We start from the raw sequence: 12,558 nt of genomic DNA, 5'->3' as shown, positions 1-12,558 counted from the left end.
CAAAGCTTAAACACTAAAAATGATAAACATTTATTAATTTGTCATAAAATGTATATTTTACTCAAGCATTTCAGAATGAACCATTGTTTTTCATAATATATAATACACGTTACATGGTTGTACACTAGATTGCATGAATTAAGCAAATTCAGATCCATCAAACCCAAAAACAAAACACAAAAGTTATTTAATTTTAATAAAATGTACTTTTCCCCCTAAATAGCAAAAGCATTATATAGCTACTAGCTGTGCTTTTCTCTAAAAAATTACAAAATCAAATCAAAGAGTGTAAACTGAACAGCAGGTGCATGATGACAATTTAAATCTCCATAAAAACACTCATTAAGAAAAATCTCCATATCATCCTTAATTTGTAAGCAAAACACTAAAAGCTTTTTGGCCAGTTGTCATCATCCGTTTCAGCCTGTGAAGACTGAAGAAGGCCGTTTTCCTGGTCTTCAACTTTCAATATCAGAAAGCACGGCTCTTCCACTAAACCTCTTTTGGTTGTTGTGCAGCGCAGACGTCTTCTGTGATCCACAGCTCCGTCATGAGAGAAGGGTACAAACAAATGGGATGAAATGTTAGAAGTGTATTTAACAATACTTTGTGCTGTAGTCAGGATGCAGCACAGCATGTATAATAAAGTTTTGACATTCTGTTTTTCTCATGTTTATATATTGAAGACATAAATCATACCCTGTCACTAATGAAATTAATCTATTATGTTCAGTTTTATTTTATTTTTTTTAAAAAGGCAAGCCATTCACATGGCTTTTCACGCTGCACTTAACCCAAAGTTATTGTCGTCCTAAACACCACTTTTAACCGTGGGTAAAGTAATGCTCCACATATTGCTTGTATATTTACGTGATTTTGACAGTCACAGAAAACTGTGCATTGTATATAAATAGAAAATTCAGCATTGGAAAGAAAAACAACAACAAATGATGACAGAAATTGCAACAATTGCAGTGCAGAAAATTTAAAAGTTTAAAAGTTTAATTATTTTATAGTCTGAAATGTCCATTCAGGATAAACTTGATAGTGAAGTTGACTATATGTAATGAGGACATGCAATGCCTGAGCATTTATGTAAACATATGGTGTGCTTTGTTCATCCAATCAGTGACACTGACACTGCAAATATGCAAAGAAGGACGTTAACCCAGGTCTTAGTAATGTACAGTGTGAAACGCAGCATATGAATACTCTGGATTAATTGTTAACCTCAGGTAAATGATGATCAGTGTGAAATGTGAATCAAGATGACCCAGGATTCTGTTTACCTGGGGTTTACAATCACCCAGGGTGAACTATTTCAAGTATGAAATAAAATGCAGCACCAACAACAAAGTAAAATCACAAAGCATGAATATGTAACCACCCTGGTGAAAAAAATACTAGTAAATTGCAGTATACTGTATACATTATGGTATTTACAACACTTTGTTAATGAATGCTACAGAATTCTGTAGTATTAACTACTATAGTGAACTGATAATCTGTAATACTGTAGTATACTTTAGTTTTTACTACAGTAAACTGTAGTGTATATTGTAGTATAATATACCCTAGTCGTAGAAAACTTAGAACAATATTGGGTAAGTTAAAGTAATTTGTTTATATTACTATAGTTGTTATATTATCACAGAAACTATAGAATTACCACAATAAATTAGTTCAAGTACTTATAGTACTATAGTATGGTTCAAAAACACTAGTATTTACTATAAATTACTATAGTATTTTTTTCACCTGGGCGCAAGCAACGTGAGACGATTTGTGAAATATCAAAAGACGCGATAAAGTGACTTTGAATCCCATTTACAAAATATTTGAGTCATGTTAAGTGCTAAAACTATTGATTAAACGCGATAGATTAAAAACACAACACAAGAAACTTTTTACCGCGTTCTCTTCTTCCGCCATTGTTTTGTTTGTCGTTAACTCCGCCCACATCGGGCGTGAGACTGTTACCCCGCCCACTTCCGCCCTCAGGCTGTTAGTCTGGCGCTGTCGTCCTCAGACTGTCATGACGTATGGTTCTGCGGTTCTGCAGTTGGTTATTACTGGTATCCGAGGCACATCACTGCTGCGGCAATGATAGAAGATTTTCGTTGTATTGGAATGATGGTATTAGTTGAGTTGGATATGGTGGCTTGCAGGTATGTGTGAGAGAATGAGCTGGAGCTGAAACTAGCTGAAAGGTGTTCGTTGGGCTTCTTTATTATGGAAGCGATTAGATTGGATGTAGTTCTTAAAAGCTTCTGATGACCAGTGACCAAATCTTTGAATCTGATGCTGGGAGATGCTTTTTTGGGTGGCTGTAGATGGCTGCTCCTATGCAGAATGGATTGTAGGGTTCTAGGGGAGACAGCTTGAAGAATGTAGTTGAGAGAAGTGTCAAGGAGAGTTTTAAGTGGGTGGTTTATGGAAATATCAGCCCTGAATAATAAGGTACAGGGGTTGTGAATGGGTCCACATTACAGGCAATTCTTGCCAACAGCATGAATTTCTAAGAGGATCTGATGTTGTTGGCAACGGGGTTTGGTTCCAAGGCTGTAGCATTTGGTGGGATGGGCATCAGTGTTGTAGTAGACAGCGTGAACGGCGTTTTGCTTATGGGAAAGTGCAAGGAGGAAGAAAGGCCGGGATCGAGGCCGTTAGCGGAGGCAGCCTCATGCTCGGGTCGGCCCCTGGAGCCAGGGGAGGGATGAGGAGGTTAGAAAAGAGGGAAACTGAGAAAGGGAAATTGAGGCGTGCATCGTTAGCAGAGGCAGCCTCTTGCTCGGGTTGGCCGCTGCAGCCTGGGAAGGAACAGGGTGGTTAGAAAAAGGGAGAATCTGGGGAAAATAGGAAGTCTAGGCCTGCCGTGATAGTGGAGGCAGCCTCACGCTAAGGTCCGTAGTTGAATCTGTAGACCAAAGACAAAAGAGAGGTAGGGTGAGAGATGGCGGGATGAAATGGCTGAGACGGCTGAGCTTGCTCCGCTAGTAGAGGCATCCTCACGTTAGGAGGGAAGGCATTCACCAAGAGGGGCAGGCATTGTTGGATTGTGTGCGGCACCAGTGAAAGCCGCGGTGTGTGGCTAAGCGGAGGGAGGAGGAAAATGGAGAATATGGGGCACAACACAGGCTTGCTGCTGCTGTGGCCTGACGCTTGTTTCTAGCGCATGAATTGAAGATACAAGAGTGAGGATGTAAGATGAAAGAGTGGCCTTGTGGAATTACTTGCATCATGAAGTTTAAGTAGCTGAGCAAAGATAGTAATTCCTGTTTAGAACATTTTGGACTGTTTAGGAAGGTAGAAGCGAACATAAATATCCTATTGATTCCTTATGCCTGGAAATTAACTGTATTCGAGTTAAAGCCCAGAAATTCAATGGACTGGACCCATCGTTTTATCCGGGGCGATTGAAACCTGAGCTCAGCGAAACAGGGCCAAGAGATAGATTATTAAACTTTGTACATATTCTTATTTTCTCAGAAGCAGCCTGAAATCCTTTAAACCTGCATATGTTCACCTCTGACACAATGGTTTGATGGTTTGTAAATGACAGTACTGTTTGTACTGTCATTGCTGTTTGATGATCATTCAACAAACAAAGTACAGTATGATTTAGATGATCCTTGTTCTTTTAACTGTTGCTGGTTTCAGTCACAAGCGCCTTCATTTAGTAAAGCTCAAAAGAGACTCATTTGTAAAAGACAGAGCTTTGCATAATAAAAATGTGCACCTTGAATTTATTCAATTATTTTCAACAATCACTAAAATTTACCATGAACATGCTGCTTGTATAATATTATTTATTTATATTTATTATATTTCCATCCAGACCTGGAAATTACTCAAATTCCATACTTTTCCAAACTGCAAAGTAATAGTTTATTCATTGGTTATCGGTGTATGGTTTAAGTTACTTACAGGTTTCTGCTCGTTATAAAACAGATACAGACGAAAAGGGAACGGTAAGATTTATTTAAATGCATCAAAATAACGATTAGAAAAGAATTTGTCCTACCAGTCTCTGCATCTCCAGTAGTGAAGCTGTGGTTATACTTCGAAACAAAAATACGTATTATTACTTTAAGTTTCTAAGCGATTTGTTGATAAATCACAGGACAGCGATGACAATAAGTTCTGAGTTTCAATTAATCTATGCGACCGTGCGTGCAATCTGAACGTCATAGGCTACGAGCATATAACAGCTGATTGAGTATTTAAACCACAAGTGGCACTTTAATTTAGAACGACAAACTTTTACAGAAACAGTTTAAAACGTGAATTCCTCCTATCAACATTGATACAGATGGCATAACTGTGGAAATTAATTCAGGGACAGAAAATGAGAAGGATTTTAAACTGTGCTTTTACGGGATTGAGCCGATGGGGAGGAAAGTCCGAGTTGGCTGGGACTGAATCTGCAGAACAGCTCTGGCTTGCTGAAGGCCTGCTGCGGCGGCCTGATGCTGGAAGAAGGCCCGTTCCTTCGCGGGAAGAGGCGGCATTGCCCGAGATTCGAGCTTGGTGCTTGACTGCCTTGTTGTCCATTTCTTTATGTCAGGGATGATAGAATGGGCAGGACTAGGAAAATACACGGAAGGAGATCGTGGATGTTTCGACCGCAGTGACGAGAGTCGGCTTCGGCGTTTTGGCATGCGGGGACCCATTTGTTTGGGCTGAAATTGTTTGGGTGTAATTGCTCCTAGTAAGGCCAGAGGATTTTGGCAAAGATTCCTAGAGGAGGAAATATTCTTCATCGGACACAAAGAGATTAATTTCGGACATGGTGGGAACTTAGGTCGGGTCAGATGCTGTCAAACTGTCAAGGAATATGGGTGAGTCGACCGTGTCTTATATATATATGCTTTCACTCATGCTGATTGGGTAGATATGTTGATAGCTGATTGCTGACAGCTGGCCGAAATGATGTGATGATTAGTCAGATTATTTGAATGTTGCTCCTCCCGAATTTTGTTAATAAAACATCATTAAGCGTGTTTGTTGGCGTTTGTCTCTGCGGTGTGAATTGGCCTTAACAGGTCCAGTATAAGGAAGCTTTGTTCAATTTATCACATACTAATTTTACAACAGGACAAATCAGTAAAGAAGAATGTTAAGATCAATTTAGAATGTTGGCTTTGATGCGTCCGATGTGTGTTTACACATATATACATAAATATACTGAACAAAATTATAAATGCAACACTTTTGTTTTTGTCCCCATTTTTCATGAGCTGAACTCAAAGATCTAAGAATTTTTCTATATACACAAAAGGCCTATTTCTCTCAAAGATTGTTCACAAATCTGTCTAAATCTGTGTAAGTGAGCACTTCCCCTTTGCCGAGATAATCCATCCACCTCACAGATGTGTTATATCAAGATGCTGATTAGACAGCATGATTATTGCACAGGTGTGCCTTAGGCTGGCCAGAATAAATGGCCACTCTAAAATGTGCAGTTTTATCACACAGCACAATGCCACAGATGTCGCAAGTTTTGAAGGAGCGTGCAATTGGCAGGCTGACTGCAGGAATGTCCACCAGAGGTGTTGCCTGTGAATTGAATGTTCATTTTTCTACCATAAGCCGTCTCCAAAGGAGTTTTTCGCAGAATTTGGCAGTACATCCAAACGGCCTCGCAACCGCAGACCATGTGTAACCACACCAGTCCAGGACCTCCACATCCAGCATCTTCACCTCCAAGATCATCTGAGACCAGCCACCTGGATAGCTGCTGCAACAATCAGTTTGCATAACCAAAGAATTTCTGCACAAACTGTCAGAAATTATCTCAAAGAAGCTCATCTGCATGCTCGTCGTACTCATTGGGGTCTCGACCTGACTGCAGTTCGTCGTCGTAACCGACTTGAGCGGGCAAATGCTCACATTCGATGGTGTCTGGCACTTTGGAGAGGTGTTCTCTTCAAGATGCAGATGGCAGACAGCATGTATGGCATCATGTGGGTGAGTGCTGATGTCAACGTTGTGGATCAAGTAGCCCATGGTGGTGGTGGGGTTATTGTATGGGCAGGCGTATGTTATGGACAATGAACATGTGTGCATTTTATTGATGCCATTTTGAATGCACAGAGATACCATGACGAGATCCTGAGGCCCATTGTTGTGCCATTCATCCACGACCATCACCTCAAGTTGCAACATGATAATGCACGGCCCCATGTTGCAAGGATCTGTACACAATTCCTGGAAGCTGAAAAGTAGCATACTCATGGCCAGCATACTCACCGGACATGTCATCCATTGAGCATGTTTGGGATGCTCTGGTTCCTGCCAATATCCAGCAACTTCGCACAGCCATTGAAGAGGAGTGGACCAACATTCACAGGCCACAATCAACAACCTGATCAACTCTATACGAAGGAGATGTGTTGTTCTGTGTGAGCCAAATGGTGGTCACACCAGATACTGACTGGTTTTCGGGCCCCCCTGGACACCCCTCCCCAGACCAAACATAGGTTCAGGAGGAGCCTAAACATTCAGTCCTGTCAGTCATCATTCTTCAAGCATTTGGTCCCAATCCAACGAGCTCTAGCAGCATTTTACCTTCAACAAAGAGTGTTTTCCGCAGAATACTCTTCCGTTCCCTTTCGTGGGAACTATCGATGCTACGTCGAATGACGTGATGGGAACCCTCTGTGTTTTGTGTTCGTGAAGCACCTCTGTATCCAACCAATGAGAAAGACGTGACGCCAGAGGCAGGTGACGTCATGGATCAGGAAGCTATAAAGCATACCCGGAACAAAGCACGCTAGCTTCTGTTGTCTTCAGCAAGCGCTATCTGTATCTGTCTGTCTTATTTATTGTTGTATTGTCTATCATACACACTGTGGTCTCTTCGTCCGAGGACAAGAGTTCCCAAGCACAAATAAGACACACATATATATATATAAGAATGGCGGAAAAGCAGCAGTTTAACCCTCTGGAGTCTGAGGCTGATTTGGGGCTTGGAGAAGTTTTGACATGCCCTGACATTTGTGCTTTTTTCAGTTGTTCATAAACATATAAATGACAAAAGTGTCATTACACTGTATTCAGCACAAACTAGGCTACAATAATATGTGAGGAACATATATGTACATGTTTGTGTTTTTGAAGGAATAACATTTATGCGTGGTTATTGAAAAAACAAAAAACTTAAGTCACTGAAATAAGGCCAAAAAAAGTATAGAAAATCTGTGTTCACAAAACTTTTGGGTATTGGAGGTTGTAGGCTAGAGTTTTTGCTTCAAAATTATGTAAAAATTATGCTGCCTACTCCTTCATATAAAACAATATATTGATTTAGTTTTTGTAAGACACTTTTTGCCAAGAAACACAGTATGCGAGGAGGCGTGAATCACCACTGAAAATGGGCCATTCTCACCTGAGAAGACAAAAGAACTGGATAGTAATAAGCTGAAATGACTTGCATATTAATGAGGCATTTCAGTCAGGTAGGCTGTGAAAAAAAACCTTCTGTGATGTCTCAAGCTCATTATGATAAATGAAACATACAGAAAAATATTATTACAATATAAAGTAATGGTTTTATATTATACTTTAAAATATAATGTATTTCTGTGATGCAAAGAGTCTGAATATAGGCTTTTAGTTTAAAAACATGCACATTTGGAGAAATATTGGATTCTCATATGCTTATGTCAATTTTCTATACAGAGGAGTTATATTAATTTAATATTCATTGTCATTACTATAAGCGCTGGTGTTTTCAATTCATCCTTGAAGTCGGAGGGCGCTCTGTGTATTTTTAGTCCACAAATTCATCTAAAAGAAGAAGAGGCTATTCCATGAATGGAGTTTCCAATTCATACAGCAGCAGGAGGGCGCTAAAGAAACAAAAACTCATCTAAAATTCATCCATAGAAGAAAAGTAAACAGGAAGTAACTGCATGTCTTCTAGAGATCGCTAACCATGACTTTTACATCCAGATAAACACTTTTCAAGACAATAAATACACAATTGAGACGATGAATGCATGTATTGCCTCTGAATTTGCGTCTGAATAGCGCTGGCTCCGTGGGTGTGGCCGAATTAGCGGATAATGAGCTGAATCACGGATTTCTGACATGGCTCTCTTTTCATACAGATTACATAAACACAGAAGGTTTGTTTTCGATTTGACTTACATGATTTAAAACCTGACATCTTAACGTTTTTTAGACATAAGTTTAATTTTTCTGTGATTAGTATTCACTAAGTTACAGTTCATTTTCTGAGAATTATCAGATTGGACTTCGTTCAGAGGGAGAGGAGAGATCACGCATCATGTTAGTTTTCTTTATTTTACAAAAAGCACAACATTTTGTTTTTACTTTGAGTGTATATAAATAAAAGAAGATAGTCTATAGTTTCAATTGATATATTACTTATGTCTCTATGACAAGAAATGACGGAGTATTTTAAGTCTGTTTTGCTGCAATGTGAAAAAAAACCTGCAAAACGCGCCGGCGCGTTTTTAGACCTCAGAGTGTTAAGAAGTGTGCTCCTCCTTGCCCGCGTTTCATTGTGGAAGGAGACACACACGAGATGTGCGTCAAATGCCTGGGGGTTGAGCATGCACAGGCGGCTCTCGAGGGAGCTGTCTGTGTACACTGCGAACGGCTCACCCTCAGAGTGCTGCGATCGCGCCGGTCTGGTCCCGCTGCTGCTGAGGCACAGCGAAGGCTGCACTTGTGAGGTTCACAGATGGATCTAGCAGAGGGGGAAGAGACGGGCGCTGCCTTATGTGTCTCTCCTTTGGTGGCGGAAGCACGCGTAGCGGTTTCTTCCCCCCGAAGGGAGACACCGATGCTCAATATATCTTTCTCCGAGGAGGTTGATGTGGAGAGCGTTGATGAGGAACCGCCAGCCTCATCCGCTGCATATGAGGAGTTTTTGGAGGTGGTGACCAGGGCAGTAGAAAAATTAAATATTGACTGGCCCGCGGAGAGACCTGATAGTAAACCAAAAAGCAAGCTATACGAAAGGTTTCTCCCTGCACGGTCACTACCCCAGCGTCGGGGTTTGCCGTTTTTTCCCGACCTCCACACCGAGGTGTCGAGGTTGTGGAAGAGACCGGTCCAGTATCGGCTATACAGTCCACAGACATCTCTGTATAGTAATATTGTTGGCCTAAAACATCATGGCTATGGGGCGATGCCTCGGATCGAAGAGACGCTTGCGAGCCATCTCTCGCCCGAGTCGGCATCATCCCTCAAGACCCCGACGGCAAGGCTTATTCGGCAGCAGGTCAGGTGGCTGCATGCCTTCATACTATGTCAATCTTACAGGCATATCAAGCCGATCTGCTGGGGGAAATTGATGAGAGTGGGGAAGTGTCCTTTGAGGCAATTCATAAGCTAAGAAAGGCGACAGATCTAGCTCTCCGTGCCACCAAGGAGACGGCCAAGTCCATCAGCCGCTCTATGGCGGCCCTGGTGGCCACGGAGAGGCATCTTTGGCTCAACCTCTCTGATATTAAAGAAAGAGACAAGAACACGCTCAATGACGCGCCGCTGTCTCCTGCTGGCCTGTTCGGCGACGCAATGTCAGCCGTCGTCGACAGGTTTCAGGAGACACGGAAACAAACAGGCTTTCTCAAAAATTATTCCTCGCCGCTCTCATTCCCCCGAGGCTGCTGGGCGGGAGCAGCCTCGGCCGACAGCCAGCTCCTCAGCGCACAGGGCGCAAAAGAAGGCCAGTGTTGCCTCCCGTGCTCCCCCTCAAAAATCTTGGGGACCGGGTCGGGCGGCACAGGCGAAGCCTTCCGGGAGATAATGACGGTCCTCAGATCCGTCCTACCCCCGGAAGGCTTCGCCTGTGCCGCCCGACCCGGCTTCAAAGAAGAGGTCCTGACATCTATGATGGGGATATCGGGTCCTCCCTGGTGCCCTCAGGTGACCGTCCTGTCAACCCTGCCACCCAGTGTGTGTCAGGGCACAGCGGTCTCCGCTAATCCTCAGAGGATGGTCGGTCAGCACGTAATTCGTTTGTCTGCCGGTGCGGCGCGTCAGACAGACGAGCCAAGTGCTCAAAAAACACCAGAGACCAGTCTCGAGAGACTGGTTCCCTTAGTAGAATATTTGGAAGAATGGAAAAGTCTCCTGAACATTTCGAAGTGGGTGCTGCTCATGATAGAACAGGGGTACAGAATTCAGTTTGGTTCTCGACCACCCAAGTTCAAAGGGGTGCTTCCCACAGTGGTAACCCCAGAGCAGTCTCTGGTGATGGAACAGGAGGTTACGACGCTTTTGCAAAAAGGGGCTATAGAAAGGGTTTCCCCTCCCAGCAAAATGTCGGGCTTTTACAGCCGCTACTTCATTGGTCCGAAGAAGGATGGAGGGTTGCGTCCGATCATAGATTTACGTGTGCTAAATCGATCCGTAAAGAAGCTGAAGTTCCAAATTCCTTACACTCAGACAGATCATCCCTCAGATCAGGTCCGAGGACTGGTTTGTAGCGATAGATCTGAAAGACGCATACTTCCGTGTATCCATCCATCCTTCTCACAGGAAGTTTCTTCGGGGGTGAAGCTTACCAATACAGGGTTCTTCCCTTCGGCCTACCCCTCTCACCCCGCACGTTCACGAAGTGCATGGATGCAGCACTGGCTCCGCTGAGACTCCAGGGCATCCGCTTACTGAACTATATCGACGATTGGTTGATACTTGCTCAAACAGAACAATTAGCAGTTCAACATCGAGATGTTGTCCTGTCACACATGAAAAGGCTTGGGCTGAGGTTCAACGCCAAAAAGAGTGTGCTGGTCCCGAGTCAGGTTGCAAACTATCTAGGAGTAATCTGGGATTCCACCACGATGAAGGAGCAGTTGTCCCCTGCTCGTGTGAGTTCCATTCTCGGGGCTGTGAATGGGGTGAAATTAGGCCAGTCACTCACTGTAAAACAGTTTCAGAGACTGGTGGGTCTGATGGCAGCCGCGTCCAAAGTTATTACTTTTGGCCTCCTGCACATGAGACCCTTAAAGTGGTGGCTCAGGACCAAGGGGTTTTCTCAGAGGGGAAATCCTTTTCGCATGATCAAAGTCACGCGGCGATGCCTTCGTGCTCTGGTCATGTGGAAGAAGCCTTGGTTCCTATCCCAGGGACCCGTGCTGGGGACTTCTGGTCGTCGTGTAATGCTTACGACAGATGCTTCCCTCACGGGCTGGGGGGCGATCATGAGTGGTCGCTCGGCTCAGGGTCTCTGGGAGGACAATCAGCGCTCCTGGCACATAAATCGGCTGGAGATGATGGCGGTGTTTCTTGCATTGAAACACTTCCTCCCAGACCTGAGAGATCACCATGTGTTGGTCCGCACGGACAACACTGCGGTGGTCTCGTACATCAACCATCAGGGGGGTTTGCGGTCTCGCATGTTATTAAAGTTGGCCAGTCGCATCCTCCTCTGGTCCCAGGGAAAGCTCCTCTCGCTGAGAGCAGCTTACATCCCCGGGCGGTTGAATGTGGGAGCGGACTCCCTGTCGAGGTAAGGCACGAGACCGGGGGAATGGAAACTCCACACCGAGGTGGTGGAGTTGATATGGAAAACTTTCGGTCGAGCTCAAGTCGATCTATTTGCCACAGAGGAGTCAGCTCAGTGTCCTCTGTGGTATTCCCTACAGCACCCAGCACCTCTAGGGCTGGACGCTATGCTACAGACGCGGCAGAGGCTGCGTCTGTATGCATTTCCCCCAGTCTCAATGCTCCTGGGAGTTCTGGAGAAGGTCCGCCAGGAGAAGGTCGACCTAATATTGGTGGCCCCTTACTGGCCGACCAGGATATGGTTTTCAGACATAATGTCACTACTAAGCGGTTCTCTCCTAGAGCTTCCTCTCAGACAGGACCTCTTGTCTCAAGCGGGCGGTATGATTCTCCATCCCCTTCCGGAAATGTGGAAACTGTGGGCCTGGCCTCTGAGGGGGCAAGGCTCATAGAATCTGGTCTCCCAACCGAGGTTGTGGAGACCATACTTCACTCCAGAGCTCCCTCCAAGAGTAAGTTGTATTCATATAAATGGAAATTGTTCGCTACATGGTGTGAACAACGTAATTTGGACCCTGTCCAGTCTCCTATCAGCTATGTGCTACAGTTCCTTCAAGAAAAGTTTTCAGAAGGCTTAACCCCTTCAACACTGAAGGTTTATATTGCTTATATTGGGCTATGTTCCGAAGGTGCCATCGAGGGTCCCAGGTCCCATCATTCTTGAGGTGTTCTGCCCGCCTCCGTTCACAAATCCAGATCAGGAAAAGAAAAATCTGCTTTGCCCTGTGAGGGCACTGGATGCTTACGTCCACAGAGCTGCCCTGTGGAGAAAAACAGATCAGTTATTTGTGTGTTATGGGTCCCCTAAGAGAGGGGGCCCAGCATCCAAGCAGAGGATGAGTAAGTGGGTGGTTGAGGCCATCTCACTAGCGTATGAAACAGTGGGACGCCCATGTCCCTTAATCGTGCGTGCTCATTCCACAAGAGGTATGGCTGCATCTAAAGCTCTCTTGTCCGGAGTCTCTCTGGACGACATATGTGGTGCGGCTGGATGGTCATCCCAGCACACCT

Source organism: Chanodichthys erythropterus, chromosome 17 (assembly GCF_024489055.1).
Source record: "Chanodichthys erythropterus isolate Z2021 chromosome 17, ASM2448905v1, whole genome shotgun sequence".
Lineage (NCBI taxonomy): Eukaryota > Metazoa > Chordata > Actinopteri > Cypriniformes > Xenocyprididae > Chanodichthys > Chanodichthys erythropterus.
This window is presented reverse-complemented; position numbering follows the sequence as displayed.